This window comes from Carassius gibelio, chromosome B19 (assembly GCF_023724105.1).
Source record: "Carassius gibelio isolate Cgi1373 ecotype wild population from Czech Republic chromosome B19, carGib1.2-hapl.c, whole genome shotgun sequence".
Classification (NCBI taxonomy): Eukaryota; Metazoa; Chordata; class Actinopteri; order Cypriniformes; family Cyprinidae; genus Carassius; species Carassius gibelio.
This window is the reverse complement of record NC_068414.1, coordinates 5,939,418-5,964,389: the sequence shown is the minus strand read 5'-3', so window position 1 is coordinate 5,964,389 and position 24,972 is coordinate 5,939,418. Positions and strand designations below refer to the sequence as shown.

General features: G+C 46.9%; 3 non-coding genes across 3 annotated transcripts; all 3 read left to right on the top strand.

Moving 5' to 3' along the window:
- The first annotated feature begins 2,812 nt into the window (after window positions 1-2,812).
- On the top strand, window positions 2,813-2,883 carry trnag-gcc (transfer RNA glycine (anticodon GCC)). The gene has a single exon. It is a non-coding gene; the product is annotated as a tRNA-Gly (tRNA).
- Window positions 2,884-15,104: 12,221 nt separating this feature from the next.
- trnag-gcc (transfer RNA glycine (anticodon GCC)) lies at window positions 15,105-15,175 on the top strand. The gene has a single exon. It is a non-coding gene; the product is annotated as a tRNA-Gly (tRNA).
- Window positions 15,176-24,762: 9,587 nt separating this feature from the next.
- Window positions 24,763-24,833, top strand: trnag-gcc (transfer RNA glycine (anticodon GCC)). Its single transcript has one exon. It is a non-coding gene; the product is annotated as a tRNA-Gly (tRNA).
- The last annotated feature ends 139 nt before the right edge of the window (window positions 24,834-24,972 follow it).

Genomic DNA, 24,972 nt, shown 5'->3' with positions numbered 1-24,972 from the left:
TGATATTGACCTCCCCCACTCCCCTTTGCTCAGAGACACTTTTGCTCATATCAGTTCATCAAATACCCATGGAACTTGATCAGTTTGTCTGTCAGTTGTTCAGCTTTAGCATTGGTCGATATTACCCAGTTGAAGAGATGCATTTTCCACATAAATTCGTAGAATTCTTGCAGAAATAGAGCATTGGTGGTTCAGTGGTAGAATTCTCGCCTGCCACGCGGGAGACCCGGGTCCGATTCCCGGCCAATGCAGCAGAGGTCGTGTTTTTAAGGCCACGTTAGTCGTTCTTCATAAGCGGCAGCTGTCCCCAGAGCCATGAGCACAGCGCAGCTTCACTCACTGGTGGCTGAATGTCAGAGTTGTTGTTTCCCGCGCAGGAGACCCAGGTTCGATTCCCAGCAAAAGCAAAGCAGTGTATCTTGCTACTTTAGAAGTGGGCAACTTATCAGTGTTTTACAGGGAACTAGTGGAAGCACTCTAGACAATGCTTTTCCATGCTTGTTCAACGAAGTACAAGCAATTATGGCTCATGCACCTGTGAAAAACTCCTGAAGGCAATAAAAAGGCTGCAGGCAAGAAAGGTCAGGCTTAAAGAAACCAATGAGAGTAAACTGACCTGTTTGTTGTCTCTAAAAAACACCAGAAGAAAAATGTCCAGGGTCAAAGCTGACCTGCATGAAAGTGGAATAAACTGCAAGGTAAGTAATGTAAGATCCCCAAGACAGCGCTACAAGGTCACAGTTGGACAGTGGCTTGTTGGAAGAGCAGGGTAATGACTCCCAGCAAGAACTGACAAATCTGGTGCAGTCCAGGAGGCTGAGGTGCCCTGTGGTTCTTAAGGGAGCTGGTGGCCACAGAAGTTAACGCCTCTCACTTTTGATATTGACCTCCCCCACTCCCCTTTGCTCAGAGACACTTTTGCTCATATCAGTTCATCAAATACCCATGGAACTTGATCAGTTTGTCTGTCAGTTGTTCAGCTTTAGCATTGGTCGATATTACCCAGTTGAAGAGATGCATTTTCCACATAAATTCGTAGAATTCTTGCAGAAATAGAGCATTGGTGGTTCAGTGGTATAATTCTCGCCTACCACGCGGGAGACCAGGGGTCCGATTCCCGGCCAATGCAGCAGAGGTCGTGTTTTTAAGGCCATGTTAGTCGTTCTTCATAAGCGGCAGCTGTCCCCAGAGCCATGAGCACAGCGCAGCTTCACTGACTGGTGGCTGAATGTCAGAGATGTTGTTTCCCGCGCAGGAGACCCAGGTTCGATTCCCAGCAGAAGCAAAGCAGTGTATCTTGCTACTTTAGAAGTGGGCAACTTATCAGTGTTTTACAGGGAACTAGTGGAAGCACTCTAGACAATGCTTTTCCATGCTTGTTCAACGACGTACAAGCAATTATGGCTCATGCACCTGTGAAAAACTCCTGAAGGCAATAAAAAGGCTGCAGGCAAGAAAGGTCAGGCTTAAAGCAACCAATGAGAGTAAACTGACCTGTTTGTTGTCTCTAAAAAACAACAGAAGAAAAATGTCCAGGGTCAAAGCTGACCTGCATGAAAGTGGAATAAACTGCAAGGTAAGTAATGTAAGATCCCCAAGACAGCGCTACAAGGTCACAGTTGGACAGTGGCTTGTTGGAAGAGCAGGGTAATGACTCCCAGCAAGAACTGACAAATCTGGTGCAGTCCAGGAGGCTGAGGTGCCCTGTGGTTCTTAAGGGAGCTGGTGGCCACAGAAGTTAACGCCTCTCACTTTTGATATTGACCTCCCCCACTCCCCTTTGCTCAGAGACACTTTTGCTCATATCAGTTCATCAAATACCCATGGAACTTGATCAGTTTGTCTGTCAGTTGTTCAGCTTTAGCATTGGTCGATATTACCCAGTTGAAGAGATGCATTTTCCACATAAATTCGTAGAATTCTTGCAGAAATAGAGCATTGGTGGTTCAGTGGTAGAATTCTCACCTGCCACGCGGGAGACCCGGGTCCGAATCCCGGCCAATGCAGCAGAGGTCATGTTTTTAAGGCCATGTTAGTCGTTCTTCATAAGCGGCAGCTGTCCCCAGAGCCATGAGCACAGCGCAGCTTCACTGACTGGTGGCTGAATGTCAGAGATGTTGTTTCCCGCGCAGGAGACCCAGGTTCGATTCCCAGCAGAAGCAAAGCAGTGTATCTTGCTACTTTAGAAGTGGGCAACTTATCAGTGTTTTACAGGGAACTAGTGGAAGCACTCTAGACAATGCTTTTCCATGCTTGTTCAACGAAGTACAAGCAATTATGGCTCATGCACCTGTGAAAAACTCCTGAAGGCAATAAAAAGGCTGCAGGCAAGAAAGGTCAGGCTTAAAGCAACCAGTGAGAGTAAACTGACCTGTTTGTTGTCTCTAAAAAACAACAGAAGAAAAATGTCCAGGGTCAAAGCTGACCTGCATGAAAGTGGAATAAACTGCAAGGTAAGTAATGTAAGATCCCCAAGACAGCGCTACAAGGTCACAGTTGGACAGTGGCTTGTTGGAAGAGCAGGGTAATGACTCCCAGCAAGAACTGACAAATCTGGTGCAGTCCAGGAGGCTGAGGTGCCCTGTGGTTCTTAAGGGAGCTGGTGGCCACAGAAGTTAACGCCTCTCACTTTTGATATTGACCTCCCCCACTCCCCTTTGCTCAGAGACACTTTTGCTCATATCAGTTCATCAAATACCCATGGAACTTGATCAGTTTGTCTGTCAGTTGTTCAGCTTTAGCATTGGTCGATATTACCCAGTTGAAGAGATGCATTTTCCACATAAATTCGTAGAATTCTTGCAGAAATAGAGCATTGGTGGTTCAGTGGTAGAATTCTCGCCTGCCACGCGGGAGACCCGGGTCCGAATCCCGGCCAATGCAGCAGAGGTCATGTTTTTAAGGCCATGTTAGTCGTTCTTCATAAGCGGCAGCTGTCCCCAGAGCCATGAGCACAGCGCAGCTTCACTCACTGGTGGCTGAATGTCAGAGTTGTTTTTTCCCGCGCAGGAGACCCAGGTTCGATTCCCAGCAAAATCAAAGCAGTGTATCTTGCTACTTTAGAAGTGGGCAACTTATCAGTGTTTTACAGGGAACTAGTGGAAGCACTCTAGACAATGCTTTTCCATGCTTGTTCAACGAAGTACAAGCAATTATGGCTCATGCACCTGTGAAAAACTCCTCAAGGCAATAAAAAGGCTGCAGGCAAGAAAGGTCAGGCTTAAAGAAACCAATGAGAGTAAACTGACCTGTTTGTTGTCTCTAAAAAACACCAGAAGAAAAATGTCCAGGGTCAAAGCTGACCTGCATGAAAGTGGAATAAACTGCAAGGTAAGTAATGTAAGATCCCCAAGACAGCGCTACAAGGTCACAGTTGGACAGTGGCTTGTTGGAAGAGCAGGGTAATGACTCCCAGCAAGAACTGACAAATCTGGTGCAGTCCAGGAGGCTGAGGTGCCCTGTGGTTCTTAAGGGAGCTGGTGGCCACAGAAGTTAACGCCTCTCACTTTTGATATTGACCTCCCCCACTCCCCTTTGCTCAGAGACACTTTTGCTCATATCAGTTCATCAAATACCCATGGAACTTGATCAGTTTGTCTGTCAGTTGTTCAGCTTTAGCATTGGTCGATATTACCCAGTTGAAGAGATGCATTTTCCACATAAATTCGTAGAATTCTTGCAGAAATAGCGCATTGGTGGTTCAGTGGTAGAATTCTCACCTGCCACGCAGGAGACCTGGGTCCGAATCCCGGCCAATGCAGCAGAGGTCCTGTTTTTAAGGCCATGTTAGTCGTTCTTCATAAGCGGCAGCTGTCCCCAGAGCCATGAGCACAGCGCAGCTTCACTCACTGGTGGCTGAATGTCAGAGTTGTTGTTTCCCGCGCAGGAGACCCAGGTTCGATTCCCAGCAAAAGCAAAGCAGTGTATCTTGCTACTTTAGAAGTGGGCAACTTATCAGTGTTTTACAGGGAACTAGTGGAAGCACTCTAGACAATGCTTTTCCATGCTTGTTCAACGAAGTACAAGCAATTATGGCTCATGCACCTGTGAAAAACTCCTGAAGGCAATAAAAAGGCTGCCGGCAAGAAAGGTCATGCTTAAAGAAACCAATGAGAGTAAACTGACCTGTTTGTTGTATCTAAAAAACACCAGAAGAAAAATGTCCAGGGTCAATGCTGACCTGCATGAAAGTGGAATAAACTGCAAGGTAAGTAATGTAAGATCCCCAAGACAGCGCTACAAGGTCACAGTTGGACAGTGGCTTGTTGGAAGAGCAGGGTAATGACTCCCAGCAAGAACTGACAAATCTGGTGCAGTCCAGGAGGCTGAGGTGCCCTGTGGTTCTTAAGGGAGCTGGTGGCCACAGAAGTTAACGCCTCTCACTTTTGATATTGACCTCCCCCACTCCCCATTGCTCAGAGACACTTTTGCTCATATCAGTTCATCAAATACCCATGGAACTTGATCAGTTTGTCTGTCAGTTGTTCAGCTTTAGCATTGGTCGATATTACCCAGTTGAAGAGATGCATTTTCCACATAAATTCGTAGAATTCTTGCAGAAATAGAGCATTGGTGGTTCAGTGGTAGAATTCTCGCCTGCCACGCGGGAGACCCGGGTCCGATTCCCGGCCAATGCAGCAGAGGTTGTGTTTTTAAGGCCATGTTAGTCGTTCTTCATAAGCGGCAGCTGTCCCCAGAGCCGCGAGCACAGCGCAGCTTCACTCACTGGTGGCTGAATGTCAGAGATGTTGTTTCCCGCGCAGGAGACCCAGGTTCGATTCCCAGCAGAAGCAAAGCAGTGTATCTTGCTACTTTAGAAGTGGGCAACTTATCAGTGTTTTACAGGGAACTAGTGGAAGCACTCTAGACAATGCTTTTCCATGCTTGTTCAACGAAGTACAAGCAATTATGGCTCATGCACCTGTGAAAAACTCCTGAAGGCAATAAAAAGGCTGCAGGCAAGAAAGGTCAGGCTTAAAGAAACCAATGAGAGTAAACTGACCTGTTTGTTGTCTCTAAAAAACACCAGAAGAAAAATGTCCAGGGGGTCAATGCTGATCTGCATGAAAGTGGAATAAACTGCAAGGTAAGTAATGTAAGATCCCCAAGACAGCGCTACAAGGTCACAGTTGGACAGTGGCTTGTTGGAAGAGCAGGGTAATGACTCCCAGCAAGAACTGACAAATCTGGTGCAGTCCAGGAGGCTGAGGTGCCCTGTGGTTCTTAAGGGAGCTGGTGGCCACAGAAGTTAACGCCTCTCACTTTTGATATTGACCTCCCCCACTCCCCTTTGCTCAGAGACACTTTTGCTCATATCAGTTCATCAAATACCCATGGAACTTGATCAGTTTGTCTGTCAGTTGTTCAGCTTTAGCATTGGTCGATATTACCCAGTTGAAGAGATGCATTTTCCACATAAATTCGTAGAATTCTTGCAGAAATAGAGCATTGGTGGTTCAGTGGTAGAATTCTCGCCTGCCACGCGGGAGACCCGGGTCCGATTCCCGGCCAATGCAGCAGAGGTCGTGTTTTTAAGGCCACGTTAGTCTTTCTTCATAAGCAGCAGCTGTCCCCAGAGCCATGAGCACAGCGCAGCTTCACTCACTGGTGGCTGAATGTCAGAGTTGTTGTTTCCCGCGCAGGAGACCCAGGTTCGATTCCCAGCAAAAGCAAAGCAGTGTATCTTGCTACTTTAGAAGTGGGCAACTTATCAGTGTTTTACAGGGAACTAGTGGAAGCACTCTAGACAATGCTTTTCCATGCTTGTTCAATGAAGTACAAGCAATTATGGCTCATGCACCTGTGAAAAACTCCTGAAGGCAATAAAAAGGCTGCAGGCAAGAAAGGTCAGGCTTAAAGAAACCAATGAGAGTAAACTGACCTGTTTGTTGTCTCTAAAAAACACCAGAAGAAAAATGCCCAGGGTCAAAGCTGACCTGCATGAAAGTGGAATAAACTGCAAGGTAAGTAATGTAAGATCGCCAAGACAGCGCTACAAGGTCACAGTTGGACAGTGGCTTGTTGGAAGAGCAGGGTAATGACTCCCAGCAAGAACTGACAAATCTGGTGCAGTCCAGGAGGCTGAGGTGCCCTGTGGTTCTTAAGGGAGCTGGTGGCCACAGAAGTTAACGCCTCTCACTTTTGATATTGACCTCCCCCACTCCCCTTTGCTCAGAGACACTTTTGCTCATATCAGTTCATCAAATACCCATGGAACTTGATCAGTTTGTCTGTCAGTTGTTCAGCTTTAGCATTGGTCGATATTACCCAGTTGAAGAAATGCATTTTCCACATAAATTCGTAGAATTCTTGCAGAAATAGAGCATTGGTGGTTCAGTGGTAGAATTCTCGCCTGCCACGCGGGAGACCCGGGTCCGATTCCCGGCCAATGCAGCAGAGGTTGTGTTTTTAAGGCCATGTTAGTCGTTCTTCATAAGCGGCAGCTGTCCCCAGAGCCACGAGCACAGCGCAGCTTCACTCACTGGTGGCTGAATGTCAGAGATGTTGTTTCCCGCGCAGGAGACCCAGGTTCGATTCCCAGCAGAAGCAAAGCAGTGTATCTTGCTACTTTAGAAGTGGGCAACTTATCAGTGTTTTACAGGGAACTAGTGGAAGCACTCTAGACAATGCTTTTCCATGCTTGTTCAACGAAGTACAAGCAATTATGGCTCATGCACCTGTGAAAAACTCCTGAAGGCAATAAAAAGGCTGCAGGCAAGAAAGGTCAGGCTTAAAGAAACCAATGAGAGTAAACTGACCTGTTTGTTGTCTCTAAAAAACACCAGAAGAAAAATGTCCAGGGGGTCAATGCTGATCTGCATGAAAGTGGAATAAACTGCAAGGTAAGTAATGTAAGATCCCCAAGACAGCGCTACAAGGTCACAGTTGGACAGTGGCTTGTTGGAAGAGCAGGGTAATGACTCCCAGCAAGAACTGACAAATCTGGTGCAGTCCAGGAGGCTGAGGTGCCCTGTGGTTCTTAAGGGAGCTGGTGGCCACAGAAGTTAACGCCTCTCACTTTTGATATTGACCTCCCCCACTCCCCTTTGCTCAGAGACACTTTTGCTCATATCAGTTCATCAAATACCCATGGAACTTGATCAGTTTGTCTGTCAGTTGTTCAGCTTTAGCATTGGTCGATATTACCCAGTTGAAGAGATGCAATTTCCACATAAATTCGTAGAATTCTTGCAGAAATAGAGCATTGGTGGTTCAGTGGTAGAATTCTCGCCTGCCACGCGGGAGACCCGGGTCCGATTCCCGGCCAATGCAGCAGAGGTCGTGTTTTTAAGGCCACGTTAGTCGTTCTTCATAAGCGGCAGCTGTCCCCAGAGCCATGAGCACAGCGCAGCTTCACTCACTGGTGGCTGAATGTCAGAGTTGTTGTTTCCCGCGCAGGAGACCCAGGTTCGATTCCCAGCAAAAGCAAAGCAGTGTATCTTGCTACTTTAGAAGTGGGCAACTTATCAGTGTTTTACAGGGAACTAGTGGAAGCACTCTAGACAATGCTTTTCCATGCTTGTTCAACGAAGTACAAGCAATTATGGCTCATGCACCTGTGAAAAACTCCTGAAGGCAATAAAAAGGCTGCAGGCAAGAAAGGTCAGGCTTAAAGAAACCAATGAGAGTAAACTGACCTGTTTGTTGTCTCTAAAAAACAACAGAAGAAAAATGTCCAGGGGGTCAATGCTGATCTGCATGAAAGTGGAATAAACTGCAAGGTAAGTAATGTAAGATCCCCAAGACAGCGCTACAAGGTCACAGTTGGACAGTGGCTTGTTGGAAGAGCAGGGTAATGACTCCCAGCAAGAACTGACAAATCTGGTGCAGTCCAGGAGGCTGAGGTGCCCTGTGGTTCTTAAGGGAGCTGGTGGCCACAGAAGTTAACGCCTCTCACTTTTGATATTGACCTCCCCCACTCCCCTTTGCTCAGAGACACTTTTGCTCATATCAGTTCATCAAATACCCATGGAACTTGATCAGTTTGTCTGTCAGTTGTTCAGCTTTAGCATTGGTCGATATTACCCAGTTGAAGAAATGCATTTTCCACATAAATTCGTAGAATTCTTGCAGAAATAGAGCATTGGTGGTTCAGTGGTAGAATTCTCGCCTGCCACGCGGGAGACCCGGGTCCGATTCCTGGCCAATGCAGCAGAGGTTGTGTTTTTAAGGCCATGTTAGTCGTTCTTCATAAGCGGCAGCTGTACCCAGAGCCACGAGCACAGCGCAGCTTCACTCACTGGTGGCTGAATGTCAGAGATGTTGCTTCCCGCGCAGGAGACCCAGGTTCGATTCCCAGCAGAAGCAAAGCAGTGTATCTTGCTACTTTAGAAGTGGGCAACTTATCAGTGTTTTACAGGGAACTAGTGGAAGCACTCTAGACAATGCTTTTCCATGCTTGTTCAACGAAGTACAAGCAATTATGGCTCATGCACCTGTGAAAAACTCCTGAAGGCAATAAAAAGGCTGCAGGCAAGAAAGGTCAGGCTTAAAGAAACCAATGAGAGTAAACTGACCTGTTTGTTGTCTCTAAAAAACACCAGAAGAAAAATGTCCAGGGGGTCAATGCTGATCTGCATGAAAGTGGAATAAACTGCAAGGTAAGTAATGTAAGATCCCCAAGACAGCGCTACAAGGTCACAGTTGGACAGTGGCTTGTTGGAAGAGCAGGGTAATGACTCCCAGCAAGAACTGACAAATCTGGTGCAGTCCAGGAGGCTGAGGTGCCCTGTGGTTCTTAAGGGAGCTGGTGGCCACAGAAGTTAACGCCTCTCACTTTTGATATTGACCTCCCCCACTCCCCTTTGCTCAGAGACACTTTTGCTCATATCAGTTCATCAAATACCCATGGAACTTGATCAGTTTGTCTGTCAGTTGTTCAGCTTTAGCATTGGTCGATATTACCCAGTTGAAGAGATGCATTTTCCACATAAATTCGTAGAATTCTTGCAGAAATAGAGCATTGGTGGTTCAGTGGTAGAATTCTCGCCTGCCACGCGGGAGACCCGGGTCCGATTCCCGGCCAATGCAGCAGAGGTCGTGTTTTTAAGGCCACGTTAGTCGTTCTTCATAAGCGGCAGCTGTCCCCAGAGCCATGAGCACAGCGCAGCTTCACTCACTGGTGGCTGAATGTCAGAGTTGTTGTTTCCCGCGCAGGAGACCCAGGTTCGATTCCCAGCAAAAGCAAAGCAGTGTATCTTGCTACTTTAGAAGTGGACAACTTATCAGTGTTTTACAGGGAACTAGTGGAAGCACTCTAGACAATGCTTTTCCATGCTTGTTCAACGAAGTACAAGCAATTATGGCTCATGCACCTGTGAAAAACTCCTGAAGGCAATAAGAAGGCTGCAGGCAAGAAAGGTCAGGCTTAAAGAAACCAATGAGAGTAAACTGACCTGTTTGTTGTCTCTAAAAAACACCAGAAGAAAAATGTCCAGGGTCAAAGCTGACCTGCATGAAAGTGGAATAAACTGCAAGGTAAGTAATGTAAGATCCCCAAGACAGCGCTACAAGGTCACAGTTGGACAGTGGCTTGTTGGAAGAGCAGGGTAATGACTCCCAGCAAGAACTGACAAATCTGGTGCAGTCCAGGAGGCTGAGGTGCCCTGTGGTTCTTAAGGGAGCTGGTGGCCACAGAAGTTAACGCCTCTCACTTTTGATATTGACCTCCCCCACTCCCCTTTGCTCAGAGACACTTTTGCTCATATCAGTTCATCAAATACCCATGGAACTTGATCAGTTTGTCTGTCAGTTGTTCAGCTTTAGCATTGGTCGATATTACCCAGTTGAAGAGATGCATTTTCCACATAAATTCGTAGAATTCTTGCAGAAATAGAGCATTGGTGGTTCAGTGTTAGAATTCTCGCCTGCCACGCGGGAGACCCGGGTCCGATTCCCGGCCAATGCAGCAGAGGTCGTGTTTTTAAGGCCACGTTAGTCGTTCTTCATAAGCGGCAGCTGTCCCCAGAGCCATGAGCACAGCGCAGCTTCACTCACTGGTGGCTGAATGTCAGAGTTGTTGTTTCCCGCGCAGGAGACCCAGGTTCGATTCCCAGCAAAAGCAAAGCAGTGTATCTTGCTACTTTAGAAGTGGGCAACTTATCAGTGTTTTACAGGGAACTAGTGGAAGCACTCTAGACAATGCTTTTCCATGCTTGTTCAACGAAGTACAAGCAATTATGGCTCATGCACCTGTGAAAAACTCCTGAAGGCAATAAAAAGGCTGCAGGCAAGAAAGGTCATGCTTAAAGAAACCAATGAGAGTAAACTGACCTGTTTGTTGTATCTAAAAAACACCAGAAGAAAAATGTCCAGGGTCAATGCTGACCTGCATGAAAGTGGAATAAACTGCAAGGTAAGTAATGTAAGATCCCCAAGACAGCGCTACAAGGTCACAGTTGGACAGTGGCTTGTTGGAAGAGCAGGGTAATGACTCCCAGCAAGAACTGACAAATCTGGTGCAGTCCAGGAGGCTGAGGTGCCCTGTGGTTCTTAAGGGAGCTGGTGGCCACAGAAGTTAACGCCTCTCACTTTTGATATTGACCTCCCCCACTCCCCATTGCTCAGAGACACTTTTGCTCATATCAGTTCATCAAATACCCATGGAACTTGATCAGTTTGTCTGTCAGTTGTTCAGCTTTAGCATTGGTCGATATTACCCAGTTGAAGAGATGCATTTTCCACATAAATTCGTAGAATTCTTGCAGAAATAGAGCATTGGTGGTTCAGTGGTAGAATTCTCGCCTGCCACGCGGGAGACCCGGGTCCGATTCCCGGCCAATGCAGCAGAGGTTGTGTTTTTAAGGCCATGTTAGTCGTTCTTCATAAGCGGCAGCTGTCCCCAGAGCCACGAGCACAGCGCAGCTTCACTCACTGGTGGCTGAATGTCAAAGATGTTGTTTCCCGCGCAGGAGACCCAGGTTCGATTCCCAGCAGAAGCAAAGCAGTGTATCTTGCTACTTTAGAAGTGGGCAACTTATCAGTGTTTTACAGGGAACTAGTGGAAGCACTCTAGACAATGCTTTTCCATGCTTGTTCAACGAAGTACAAGCAATTATGGCTCATGCACCTGTGAAAAACTCCTGAAGGCAATAAAAAGGCTGCAGGCAAGAAAGGTCAGGCTTAAAGAAACCAATGAGAGTAAACTGACCTGTTTGTTGTCTCTAAAAAACACCAGAAGAAAAATGTCCAGGGGGTCAATGCTGATCTGCATGAAAGTGGAATAAACTGCAAGGTAAGTAATGTAAGATCCCCAAGACAGCGCTACAAGGTCACAGTTGGACAGTGGCTTGTTGGAAGAGCAGGGTAATGACTCCCAGCAAGAACTGACAAATCTGGTGCAGTCCAGGAGGCTGAGGTGCCCTGTCGTTCTTAAGGGAGCTGGTGGCCACAGAAGTTAACGCCTCTCACTTTTGATATTGACCTCCCCCACTCCCCTTTGCTCAGAGACACTTTTGCTCATATCAGTTCATCAAATACCCATGGAACTTGATCAGTTTGTCTGTCAGTTGTTCAGCTTTAGCATTGGTCGATATTACCCAGTTGAAGAGATGCATTTTCCACATAAATTCGTAGAATTCTTGCAGAAATAGAGCATTGGTGGTTCAGTGGTAGAATTCTCGCCTGCCACGCGGGAGACCCGGGTCCGATTCCCGGCCAATGCAGCAGAGGTTGTGTTTTTAAGGCCATGTTAGTCGTTCTTCATAAGCGGCAGCTGTCCCCAGAGCCATGAGCACAGCGCAGCTTCACTGACTGGTGGCTGAATGTCAGAGATGTTGTTTCCCGCGCAGGAGACCCAGGTTCGATTCCCAGCAGAAGCAAAGCAGTGTATCTTGCTACTTTAGAAGTGGGCAACTTATCAGTGTTTTACAGGGAACTAGTGGAAGCACTCTAGACAATGCTTTTCCATGCTTGTTCAACGAAGTACAAGCAATTATGGCTCATGCACCTGTGAAAAACTCCTGAAGGCAATAAAAAGGCTGCAGGCAAGAAAGGTCAGGCTTAAAGAAACCAATGAGAGTAAACTGACCTGTTTGTTGTCTCTAAAAAACACCAGAAGAAAAATGTCCAGGGGGTCAATGCTGATCTGCATGAAAGTGGAATAAACTGCAAGGTAAGTAATGTAAGATCCCCAAGACAGCGCTACAAGGTCACAGTTGGACAGTGGCTTGTTGGAAGAGCAGGGTAATGACTCCCAGCAAGAACTGACAAATCTGGTGCAGTCCAGGAGGCTGAGGTGCCCTGTCGTTCTTAAGGGAGCTGGTGGCCACAGAAGTTAACGCCTCTCACTTTTGATATTGACCTCCCCCACTCCCCTTTGCTCAGAGACACTTTTGCTCATATCAGTTCATCAAATACCCATGGAACTTGATCAGTTTGTCTGTCAGTTGTTCAGCTTTAGCATTGGTCGATATTACCCAGTTGAAGAGATGCATTTTCCACATAAATTCGTAGAATTCTTGCAGAAATAGAGCATTGGTGGTTCAGTGGTAGAATTCTCGCCTGCCACGCGGGAGACCCGGGTCCGATTCCCGGCCAATGCAGCAGAGGTTGTGTTTTTAAGGCCATGTTAGTCGTTCTTCATAAGCGGCAGCTGTCCCCAGAGCCATGAGCACAGCGCAGCTTCACTCACTGGTGGCTGAATGTCAGAGTTGTTGTTTCCCGCGCAGGAGACCCAGGTTCGATTCCCAGCAAAAGCAAAGCAGTGTATCTTGCTACTTTAGAAGTGGGCAACTTATCAGTGTTTTACAGGGAACTAGTGGAAGCACTCTAGACAATGCTTTTCCATGCTTGTTCAACGAAGTACAAGCAATTATGGCTCATGCACCTGTGAAAAACTCCTGAAGGCAATAAAAAGGCTGCAGGCAAGAAAGGTCATGCTTAAAGAAACCAATGAGAGTAAACTGACCTGTTTGTTGTATCTAAAAAACACCAGAAGAAAAATGTCCAGGGTCAATGCTGACCTGCATGAAAGTGGAATAAACTGCAAGGTAAGTAATGTAAGATCCCCAAGACAGCGCTACAAGGTCACAGTTGGACAGTGGCTTGTTGGAAGAGCAGGGTAATGACTCCCAGCAAGAACTGACACATCTGGTGCAGTCCAGGAGGCTGAGGTGCCCTGTGGTTCTTAAGGGAGCTGGTGGCCACAGAAGTTAACGCCTCTCACTTTTGATATTGACCTCCCCCACTCCCCATTGCTCAGAGACACTTTTGCTCATATCAGTTCATCAAATACCCATGGAACTTGATCAGTTTGTCTGTCAGTTGTTCAGCTTTAGCATTGGTCGATATTACCCAGTTGAAGAGATGCATTTTCCACATAAATTCGTAGAATTGTTGCAGAAATAGAGCATTGGTGGTTCAGTGGTAGAATTCTTGCCTGCCACGCGGGAGACCCGGGTCCGATTCCCGGCCAATGCAGCAGAGGTTGTGTTTTTAAGGCCATGTTAGTCGTTCTTCATAAGCGGCAGCTGTCCCCAGAGCCACGAGCACAGCGCAGCTTCACTCACTGGTGGCTAAATGTCAGAGATGTTGTTTCCCGCGCAGGAGACCCAGGTTCGATTCCCAGCAGAAGCAAAGCAGTGTATCTTGCTACTTTAGAAGTGGGCAACTTATCAGTGTTTTACAGGGAACTAGTGGAAGCACTCTAGACAATGCTTTTCCATGCTTGTTCAACGAAGTACAAGCAATTATGGCTCATGCACCTGTGAAAAACTCCTGAAGGCAATAAAAAGGCTGCAGGCAAGAAAGGTCAGGCTTAAAGAAACCAATGAGAGTAAACTGACCTGTTTGTTGTCTCTAAAAAACACCAGAAGAAAAATGTCCAGGGGGTCAATGCTGATCTGCATGAAAGTGGAATAAACTGCAAGGTAAGTAATGTAAGATCCCCAAGACAGCGCTACAAGGTCACAGTTGGACAGTGGCTTGTTGGAAGAGCAGGGTAATGACTCCCAGCAAGAACTGACAAATCTGGTGCAGTCCAGGAGGCTGAGGTGCCCTGTGGTTCTTAAGGGAGCTGGTGGCCACAGAAGTTAACGCCTCTCACTTTTGATATTGACCTCCCCCACTCCCCTTTGCTCAGAGACACTTTTGCTCATATCAGTTCATCAAATACCCATGGAACTTGATCAGTTTGTCTGTCAGTTGTTCAGCTTTAGCATTGGTCGATATTACCCAGTTGAAGAGATGCATTTTCCACATAAATTCGTAGAATTCTTGCAGAAATAGAGCATTGGTGGTTCAGTGGTAGAATTCTCGCCTGCCACGCGGGAGACCCGGGTCCGATTCCCGGCCAATGCAGCAGAGGTCGTGTTTTTAAGGCCACGTTAGTCTTTCTTCATAAGCAGCAGCTGTCCCCAGAGCCATGAGCACAGCGCAGCTTCACTCACTGGTGGCTGAATGTCAGAGTTGTTGTTTCCCGCGCAGGAGACCCAGGTTCGATTCCCAGCAAAAGCAAAGCAGTGTATCTTGCTACTTTAGAAGTGGGCAACTTATCAGTGTTTTACAGGGAACTAGTGGAAGCACTCTAGACAATGCTTTTCCATGCTTGTTCAATGAAGTACAAGCAATTATGGCTCATGCACCTGTGAAAAACTCCTGAAGGCAATAAAAAGGCTGCAGGCAAGAAAGGTCAGGCTTAAAGAAACCAATGAGAGTAAACTGACCTGTTTGTTGTCTCTAAAAAACACCAGAAGAAAAATGTCCAGGGTCAAAGCTGACCTGCATGAAAGTGGAATAAACTGCAAGGTAAGTAATGTAAGATCGCCAAGACAGCGCTACAAGGTCACAGTTGGACAGTGGCTTGTTGGAAGAGCAGGGTAATGACTCCCAGCAAGAACTGACAAATCTGGTGCAGTCCAGGAGGCTGAGGTGCCCTGTGGTTCTTAAGGGAGCTGGTGGCCACAGAAGTTAACGCCTCTCACTTTTGATATTGACCTCCCCCACTCCCCTTTGCTCAGAGACACTTTTGCTCATATCAGTTCATCAAATACCCATGGAACTTGATCAGTTTGTCTGTCAGTTGTTCAGCTTTAGCATTGGTCGATATTACCCAGTTGAAGAAATGCATTTTCCACATAAATTCGTAGAATTCTTGCAGAAATAGAGCATTGGTGGTTCAGTGGTAGAATTCTCGCCTGCCAAGCGGGAGACCCGGGTCCGATTCCCGGCCAATGCAGCAGAGGTTGTGTTTTTAAGGCCATGTTAGTCGTTCTTCATAAGCGGCAGCTGTCCCCAGAGCCACGAGCACAGCGCAGCTTCACTCACTGGTGGCTGAATGTCAGAGATGTTGTTTCCCGCGCAGGAGACCCAGGTTCGATTCCCAGCAGAAGCAAAGCAGTGTATCTTGCTACTTTAGAAGTGGGCAACTTATCAGTGTTTTACAGGGAACTAGTGGAAGCACTCTAGACAATGCTTTTCCATGCTTGTTCAACGAAGTACAAGCAATTATGGCTCATGCACCTGTGAAAAACTCCTGAAGGCAATAAAAAGGCTGCAGGCAAGAAAGGTCAGGCTTAAAGAAACCAATGAGAGTAAACTGACCTGTTTGTTGTCTCTAAAAAACACCAGAAGAAAAATGTCCAGGGGGTCAATGCTGATCTGCATGAAAGTGAAATAAACTGCAAGGTAAGTAATGTAAGATCCCCAAGACAGCGCTACAAGGTCACAGTTGGACAGTGGCTTGTTGGAAGAGCAGGGTAATGACTCCCAGCAAGAACTGACAAATCTGGTGCAGTCCAGGAGGCTGAGGTGCCCTGTGGTTCTTAAGGGAGCTGGTGGCCACAGAAGTTAACGCCTCTCACTTTTGATATTGACCTCCCCCACTCCCCTTTGCTCAGAGACACTTTTGCTCATATCAGTTCATCAAATACCCATGGAACTTGATCAGTTTGTCTGTCAGTTGTTCAGCTTTAGCATTGGTCGATATTACCCAGTTGAAGAGATGCATTTTCCACATAAATTCGTAGAATTCTTGCAGAAATAGAGCATTGGTGGTTCAGTGGTAGAATTCTCGCCTGCCACGCGGGAGACCCGGGTCCGATTCCCGGCCAATGCAGCAGAGGTCGTGTTTTTAAGGCCACGTTAGTCGTTCTTCATAAGCGGCAGCTGTCCCCAGAGCCATGAGCACAGCGCAGCTTCACTCACTGGTGGCTGAATGTCAGAGTTGTTGTTTCCCGCGCAGGAGACCCAGGTTCGATTCCCAGCAAAAGCAAAGCAGTGTATCTTGCTACTTTAGAAGTGGGCAACTTATCAGTGTTTTACAGGGAACTAGTGGAAGCACTCTAGACAATGCTTTTCCATGCTTGTTCAACGAAGTACAAGCAATTATGGCTCATGCACCTGTGAAAAACTCCTGAAGGCAATAAAAAGGCTGCAGGCAAGAAAGGTCAGGCTTAAAGAAACCAATGAGAGTAAACTGACCTGTTTGTTGTCTCTAAAAAACACCAGAAGAAAATGTCCAGGGTCAAAGCTGACCTTCATGAAAGTGGAATAAACTGCAAGGTAAGTAATGTAAGATCCCCAAGACAGCGCTACAAGGTCACAGTTGGACAGTGGCTTGTTGGAAGAGCAGGGTAATGACTCCCAGCAAGAACTGACAAATCTGGTGCAGTCCAGGAGGCTGAGGTGCCCTGTGGTTCTTAAGGGAGCTGGTGGCCACAGAAGTTAACGCCTCTCACTTTTGATATTGACCTCCCCCACTCCCCTTTGCTCAGAGACACTTTTGCTCATATCAGTTCATCAAATACCCATGGAACTTGATCAGTTTGTCTGTCAGTTGTTCAGCTTTAGCATTGGTCGATATTACCCAGTTGAAGAGATGCATTTTCCACATAAATTCATAGAATTCTTGCAGAAATAGAGCATTGGTGGTTCAGTGGTAGAATTCTCGCCTGCCACGCGGGAGACCCGGGTCCGATTCCCGGCCAATGCAGCAGAGGTCGTGTTTTTAAGGCCACGTTAGTCGTTCTTCATAAGCGGCAGCTGTCCCCAGAGCCATGAGCACAGCGCAGCTTCACTCACTGGTGGCTGAATGTCAGAGTTGTTGTTTCCCGCGCAGGAGACCCAGGTTCGATTCCCAGCAAAAGCAAAGCAGTGTATCTTGCTACTTTAGAAGTGGGCAACTTATCAGTGTTTTACAGGGAACTAGTGGAAGCACTCTAGACAATGCTTTTCCATGCTTGTTCAACGAAGTACAAGCAATTATGGCTCATGCACCTGTGAAAAACTCCTGAAGGCAATAAAAAGGCTGCAGGCAAGAAAGGTCATGCTTAAAGAAACCAATGAGAGTAAACTGACCTGTTTGTTGTATCTAAAAAACACCAGAAGAAAAATGTCCAGGGTCAATGCTGACCTGCATGAAAGTGGAATAAACTGCAAGGTAAGTAATGTAAGATCCCCAAGACAGCGCTACAAGGTCACAGTTGGACAGTGGCTTGTTGGAAGAGCAGGGTAATGACTCCCAGCAAGAACTGACAAATCTGGTGCAGTCCAGGAGGCTGAGGTGCCCTGTGGTTCTTAAGGGAGCTGGTGGCCACAGAAGTTAACGCCTCTCACTTTTGATATTGACCTCCCCCACTCCCCATTGCTCAGAGACACTTTTGCTCATATCAGTTCATCAAATACCCATGGAACTTGATCAGTTTGTCTGTCAGTTGTTCAGCTTTAGCATTGGTCGATATTACCCAGTTGAAGAGATGCATTTTCCACATAAATTCGTAGAATTCTTGCAGAAATAGAGCATTGGTGGTTCAGTGGTAGAATTCTCGCCTGCCACGCGGGAGACCCGGGTCCGATTCCCGGCCAATGCAGCAGAGGTTGTGTTTTTAAGGCCATGTTAGTCGTTCTTCATAAGCGGCAGCTGTCCCCAGAGCCACGAGCACAGCGCAGCTTCACTCACTGGTGGCTGAATGTCAAAGATGTTGTTTCCCGCGCAGGAGACCCAGGTTCGATTCCCAGCAGAAGCAAAGCAGTGTATCTTGCTACTTTAGAAGTGGGCAACTTATCAGTGTTTTACAGGGAACTAGTGGAAGCACTCTAGACAATGCTTTTCCATGCTTGTTCAACGAAGTACAAGCAATTATGGCTCATGCACCTGTGAAAAACTCCTGAAGGCAATAAAAAGGCTGCAGGCAAGAAAGGTCAGGCTTAAAGAAACCAATGAGAGTAAACTGACCTGTTTGTTGTCTCTAAAAAACACCAGAAGAAAAATGTCCAGGGGGTCAATGCTGATCTGCATGAAAGTGGAATAAACTGCAAGGTAAGTAATGTAAGATCCCCAAGACAGCGCTACAAGGTCACAGTTGGACAGTGGCTTGTTGGAAGAGCAGGGTAATGACTCCCAGCAAGAACTGACAAATCTGGTGCAGTCCAGGAGGCTGAGGTGCCCTGTGGTTCTTAAGGGAGCTGGTGGCCACAGAAGTTAACGCCTCTCACTTTTGATATTGACCTCCCCCACTCCCCTTTGCTCAGAGACACTTTTGCTCATATCAGTTCATCAAATACCCATGGAACTTGATCAGTTTGTCTGTCAGTTGTTCAGCTTTAGCATTGGTCGATATTACCCAGTTGAAGAGATGCATTTTCCACATAAATTCGTAGAATTCTTGCAGAAATAGAGCATTGGTGGTTCAGTGGTAGAATTCTCGCCTGCCACGCGGGAGACCCGGGTCCGATTCCCGGCCAATGCAGCAGAGGTTGTGTTTTTAAGGCCATGTTAGTCGTTCTTCATAAGCGGCAGCTGTCCCCAGAGCCATGAGCACAGCGCAGCTTCACTGACTGGTGGCTGAATGTCAGAGATGTTGTTTCCCGCGCAGGAGACCCAGGTTCGATTCCCAGCAGAAGCAAAGCAGTGTATCTTGCTACTTTAGAAGTGGGCAACTTATCAGTGTTTTACAGGGAACTAGTGGAAGCACTCTAGACAATGCTTTTCCATGCTTGTTCAACGAAGTACAAGCAATTATGGCTCATGCACCTGTGAAAAACTCCTGAAGGCAATAAAAAGGCTGCAGGCAAGAAAGGTCAGGCTTAAAGAAACCAATGAGAGTAAACTGACCTGTTTGTTGTCTCTAAAAAACACCAGAAGAAAAATGTCCAGGGGGTCAATGCTGATCTGCATGAAAGTGGAATAAACTGCAAGGTAAGTAATGTAAGATCCCCAAGACAGCGCTACAAGGTCACAGTTGGACAGTGGCTTGTTGGAAGAGCAGGGTAATGACTCCCAGCAAGAACTGACAAATCTGGTGCAGTCCAGGAGGCTGAGGTGCCCTGTGGTTCTTAAGGGAGCTGGTGGCCACAGAAGTTAACGCCTCTCACTTTTGATATTGACCTCCCCCACTCCCCTTTGCTCAGAGACACTTTTGCTCATATCAGTTCATCAAATACCCATGGAACTTGATCAGTTTGTCTGTCAGTTGTTCAGCTTTAGCATTGGTCGATATTACCCAGTTGAAGAGATGCATTTTCCACATAAATTCATAGAATTCTTGCAGAAATAGAGCATTGGTGGTTCAGTGGTAGAATTCTCGCCTGCCACGCGGGAGACCCGGGTCCGATTCCCGGCCAATGCAGCAGAGGTCGTGTTTTTAAGGCCACGTTAGTCGTTCTTCATAAGCGGCAGCTGTCCCCAGAGCCATGAGCACAGCGCAGCTTCACTCACTGGTGGCTGAATGTCAGAGTTGTTGTTTCCCGCGCAGGAGACCCAGGTTCGATTCCCAGCAAAAGCAAAGCAGTGTATCTTGCTACTTTAGAAGTGGGCAACTTATCAGTGTTTTACAGGGAACTAGTGGAAGCACTCTAGACAATGCTTTTCCATGCTTGTTCAACGAAGTACAAGCAATTATGGCTCATGCACCTGTGAAAAACTCCTGAAGGCAATAAAAAGGCTGCAGGCAAGAAAGGTCATGCTTAAAGAAACCAATGAGAGTAAACTGACCTGTTTGTTGTATCTAAAAAACACCAGAAGAAAAATGTCCAGGGTCAATGCTGACCTGCATGAAAGTGGAATAAACTGCAAGGTAAGTAATGTAAGATCCCCAAGACAGCGCTACAAGGTCACAGTTGGACAGTGGCTTGTTGGAAGAGCAGGGTAATGACTCCCAGCAAGAACTGACAAATCTGGTGCAGTCCAGGAGGCTGAGGTGCCCTGTGGTTCTTAAGGGAGCTGGTGGCCACAGAAGTTAACGCCTCTCACTTTTGATATTGACCTCCCCCACTCCCCATTGCTCAGAGACACTTTTGCTCATATCAGTTCATCAAATACCCATGGAACTTGATCAGTTTGTCTGTCAGTTGTTCAGCTTTAGCATTGGTCGATATTACCCAGTTGAAGAGATGCATTTTCCACATAAATTCGTAGAATTCTTGCAGAAATAGAGCATTGGTGGTTCAGTGGTAGAATTCTCGCCTGCCACGCGGGAGACCCGGGTCCGATTCCCGGCCAATGCAGCAGAGGTTGTGTTTTTAAGGCCATGTTAGTCGTTCTTCATAAGCGGCAGCTGTCCCCAGAGCCACGAGCACAGCGCAGCTTCACTCACTGGTGGCTGAATGTCAAAGATGTTGTTTCCCGCGCAGGAGACCCAGGTTCGATTCCCAGCAGAAGCAAAGCAGTGTATCTTGCTACTTTAGAAGTGGGCAACTTATCAGTGTTTTACAGGGAACTAGTGGAAGCACTCTAGACAATGCTTTTCCATGCTTGTTCAACGAAGTACAAGCAATTATGGCTCATGCACCTGTGAAAAACTCCTGAAGGCAATAAAAAGGCTGCAGGCAAGAAAGGTCAGGCTTAAAGAAACCAATGAGAGTAAACTGACCTGTTTGTTGTCTCTAAAAAACACCAGAAGAAAAATGTCCAGGGGGTCAATGCTGATCTGCATGAAAGTGGAATAAACTGCAAGGTAAGTAATGTAAGATCCCCAAGACAGCGCTACAAGGTCACAGTTGGACAGTGGCTTGTTGGAAGAGCAGGGTAATGACTCCCAGCAAGAACTGACAAATCTGGTGCAGTCCAGGAGGCTGAGGTGCCCTGTGGTTCTTAAGGGAGCTGGTGGCCACAGAAGTTAACGCCTCTCACTTTTGATATTGACCTCCCCCACTCCCCTTTGCTCAGAGACACTTTTGCTCATATCAGTTCATCAAATACCCATGGAACTTGATCAGTTTGTCTGTCAGTTGTTCAGCTTTAGCATTGGTCGATATTACCCAGTTGAAGAGATGCATTTTCCACATAAATTCGTAGAATTCTTGCAGAAATAGAGCATTGGTGGTTCAGTGGTAGAATTCTCGCCTGCCACGCGGGAGACCCGGGTCCGATTCCCGGCCAATGCAGCAGAGGTTGTGTTTTTAAGGCCATGTTAGTCGTTCTTCATAAGCGGCAGCTGTCCCCAGAGCCATGAGCACAGCGCAGCTTCACTGACTGGTGGCTGAATGTCAGAGATGTTGTTTCCCGCGCAGGAGACCCAGGTTCGATTCCCAGCAGAAGCAAAGCAGTGTATCTTGCTACTTTAGAAGTGGGCAACTTATCAGTGTTTTACAGGGAACTAGTGGAAGCACTCTAGACAATGCTTTTCCATGCTTGTTCAACGAAGTACAAGCAATTATGGCTCATGCACCTGTGAAAAACTCCTGAAGGCAATAAAAAGGCTGCAGGCAAGAAAGGTCAGGCTTAAAGAAACCAATGAGAGTAAACTGACCTGTTTGTTGTCTCTAAAAAACACCAGAAGAAAAATGTCCAGGGGGTCAATGCTGATCTGCATGAAAGTGGAATAAACTGCAAGGTAAGTAATGTAAGATCCCCAAGACAGCGCTACAAGGTCACAGTTGGACAGTGGCTTGTTGGAAGAGCAGGGTAATGACTCCCAGCAAGAACTGACAAATCTGGTGCAGTCCAGGAGGCTGAGGTGCCCTGTGGTTCTTAAGGGAGCTGGTGGCCACAGAAGTTAACGCCTCTCACTTTTGATATTGACCTCCCCCACTCCCCTTTGCTCAGAGACACTTTTGCTCATATCAGTTCATCAAATACCCATGGAACTTGATCAGTTTGTCTGTCAGTTGTTCAGCTTTAGCATTGGTCGATATTACCCAGTTGAAGAGATGCATTTTCCACATAAATTCGTAGAATTCTTGCAGAAATAGAGCATTGGTGGTTCAGTGGTAGAATTCTCGCCTGCCACGCGGGAGACCCGGGTCCGATTCCCGGCCAATGCAGCAGAGGTTGTGTTTTTAAGGCCATGTTAGTCGTTCTTCATAAGCGGCAGCTGTCCCCAGAGCCATGAGCACAGCGCAGCTTCACTCACTGGTGGCTGAATGTCAGAGTTGTTGTTTCCCGCGCAGGAGACCCAGGTTCGATTCCCAGCAAAAGCAAAGCAGTGTATCTTGCTACTTTAGAAGTGGGCAACTTATCAGTGTTTTACAGGGAACTAGTGGAAGCACTCTAGACAATGCTTTTCCATGCTTGTTCAACGAAGTACAAGCAATTATGGCTCATGCACCTGTGAAAAACTCCTGAAGGCAATAAAAAGGCTGCAGGCAAGAAAGGTCATGCTTAAAGAAACCAATGAGAGTAAACTGACCTGTTTGTTGTATCTAAAAAACACCAGAAGAAAAATGTCCAGGGTCAATGCTGACCTGCATGAAAGTGGAATAAACTGCAAGGTAAGTAATGTAAGATCCCCAAGACAGCGCTACAAGGTCACAGTTGGACAGTGGCTTGTTGGAAGAGCAGGGTAATGACTCCCAGCAAGAACTGACACATCTGGTGCAGTCCAGGAGGCTGAGGTGCCCTGTGGTTCTTAAGGGAGCTGGTGGCCACAGAAGTTAACGCCTCTCACTTTTGATATTGACCTCCCCCACTCCCCTTTGCTCAGAGACACTTTTGCTCATATCAGTTCATCAAATACCCATGGAACTTGATCAGTTTGTCTGTCAGTTGTTCAGCTTTAGCATTGGTCGATATTACCCAGTTGAAGAGATGCATTTTCCACATAAATTCGTAGAATTCTTGCAGAAATAGAGCATTGGTGGTTCAGTGGTAGAATTCTTGCCTGCCACGCGGGAGACCCGGGTCCGATTCCCGGCCAATGCAGCAGAGGTTGTGTTTTTAAGGCCATGTTAGTCGTTCTTCATAAGCGGCAGCTGTCCCCAGAGCCACGAGCACAGCGCAGCTTCACTCACTGGTGGCTAAATGTCAGAGATGTTGTTTCCCGCGCAGGAGACCCAGGTTCGATTCCCAGCAGAAGCAAAGCAGTGTATCTTGCTACTTTAGAAGTGGGCAACTTATCAGTGTTTTACAGGGAACTAGTGGAAGCACTCTAGACAATGCTTTTCCATGCTTGTTCAACGAAGTACAAGCAATTATGGCTCATGCACCTGTGAAAAACTCCTGAAGGCAATAAAAAGGCTGCAGGCAAGAAAGGTCAGGCTTAAAGAAACCAATGAGAGTAAACTGACCTGTTTGTTGTCTCTAAAAAACACCAGAAGAAAAATGTCCAGGGGGTCAATGCTGATCTGCATGAAAGTGGAATAAACTGCAAGGTAAGTAATGTAAGATCCCCAAGACAGCGCTACAAGGTCACAGTTGGACAGTGGCTTGTTGGAAGAGCAGGGTAATGACTCCCAGCAAGAACTGACAAATCTGGTGCAGTCCAGGAGGCTGAGGTGCCCTGTGGTTCTTAAGGGAGCTGGTGGCCACAGAAGTTAACGCCTCTCACTTTTGATATTGACCTCCCCCACTCCCCTTTGCTCAGAGACACTTTTGCTCATATCAGTTCATCAAATACCCATGGAACTTGATCAGTTTGTCTGTCAGTTGTTCAGCTTTAGCATTGGTCGATATTACCCAGTTGAAGAGATGCATTTTCCACATAAATTCGTAGAATTCTTGCAGAAATAGAGCATTGGTGGTTCAGTGGTAGAATTCTCGCCTGCCACGCGGGAGACCCGGGTCCGATTCCCGGCCAATGCAGCAGAGGTCGTGTTTTTAAGGCCACGTTAGTCTTTCTTCATAAGCAGCAGCTGTCCCCAGAGCCATGAGCACAGCGCAGCTTCACTCACTGGTGGCTGAATGTCAGAGTTGTTGTTTCCCGCGCAGGAGACCCAGGTTCGATTCCCAGCAAAAGCAAAGCAGTGTATCTTGCTACTTTAGAAGTGGGCAACTTATCAGTGTTTTACAGGGAACTAGTGGAAGCACTCTAGACAATGCTTTTCCATGCTTGTTCAATGAAGTACAAGCAATTATGGCTCATGCACCTGTGAAAAACTCCTGAAGGCAATAAAAAGGCTGCAGGCAAGAAAGGTCAGGCTTAAAGAAACCAATGAGAGTAAACTGACCTGTTTGTTGTCTCTAAAAAACACCAGAAGAAAAATGTCCAGGGTCAAAGCTGACCTGCATGAAAGTGGAATAAACTGCAAGGTAAGTAATGTAAGATCGCCAAGACAGCGCTACAAGGTCACAGTTGGACAGTGGCTTGTTGGAAGAGCAGGGTAATGACTCCCAGCAAGAACTGACAAATCTGGTGCAGTCCAGGAGGCTGAGGTGCCCTGTGGTTCTTAAGGGAGCTGGTGGCCACAGAAGTTAACGCCTCTCACTTTTGATATTGACCTCCCCCACTCCCCTTTGCTCAGAGACACTTTTGCTCATATCAGTTCATCAAATACCCATGGAACTTGATCAGTTTGTCTGTCAGTTGTTCAGCTTTAGCATTGGTCGATATTACCCAGTTGAAGAAATGCATTTTCCACATAAATTCGTAGAATTCTTGCAGAAATAGAGCATTGGTGGTTCAGTGGTAGAATTCTCGCCTGCCAAGCGGGAGACCCGGGTCCGATTCCCGGCCAATGCAGCAGAGGTTGTGTTTTTAAGGCCATGTTAGTCGTTCTTCATAAGCGGCAGCTGTCCCCAGAGCCACGAGCACAGCGCAGCTTCACTCACTGGTGGCTGAATGTCAGAGATGTTGTTTCCCGCGCAGGAGACCCAGGTTC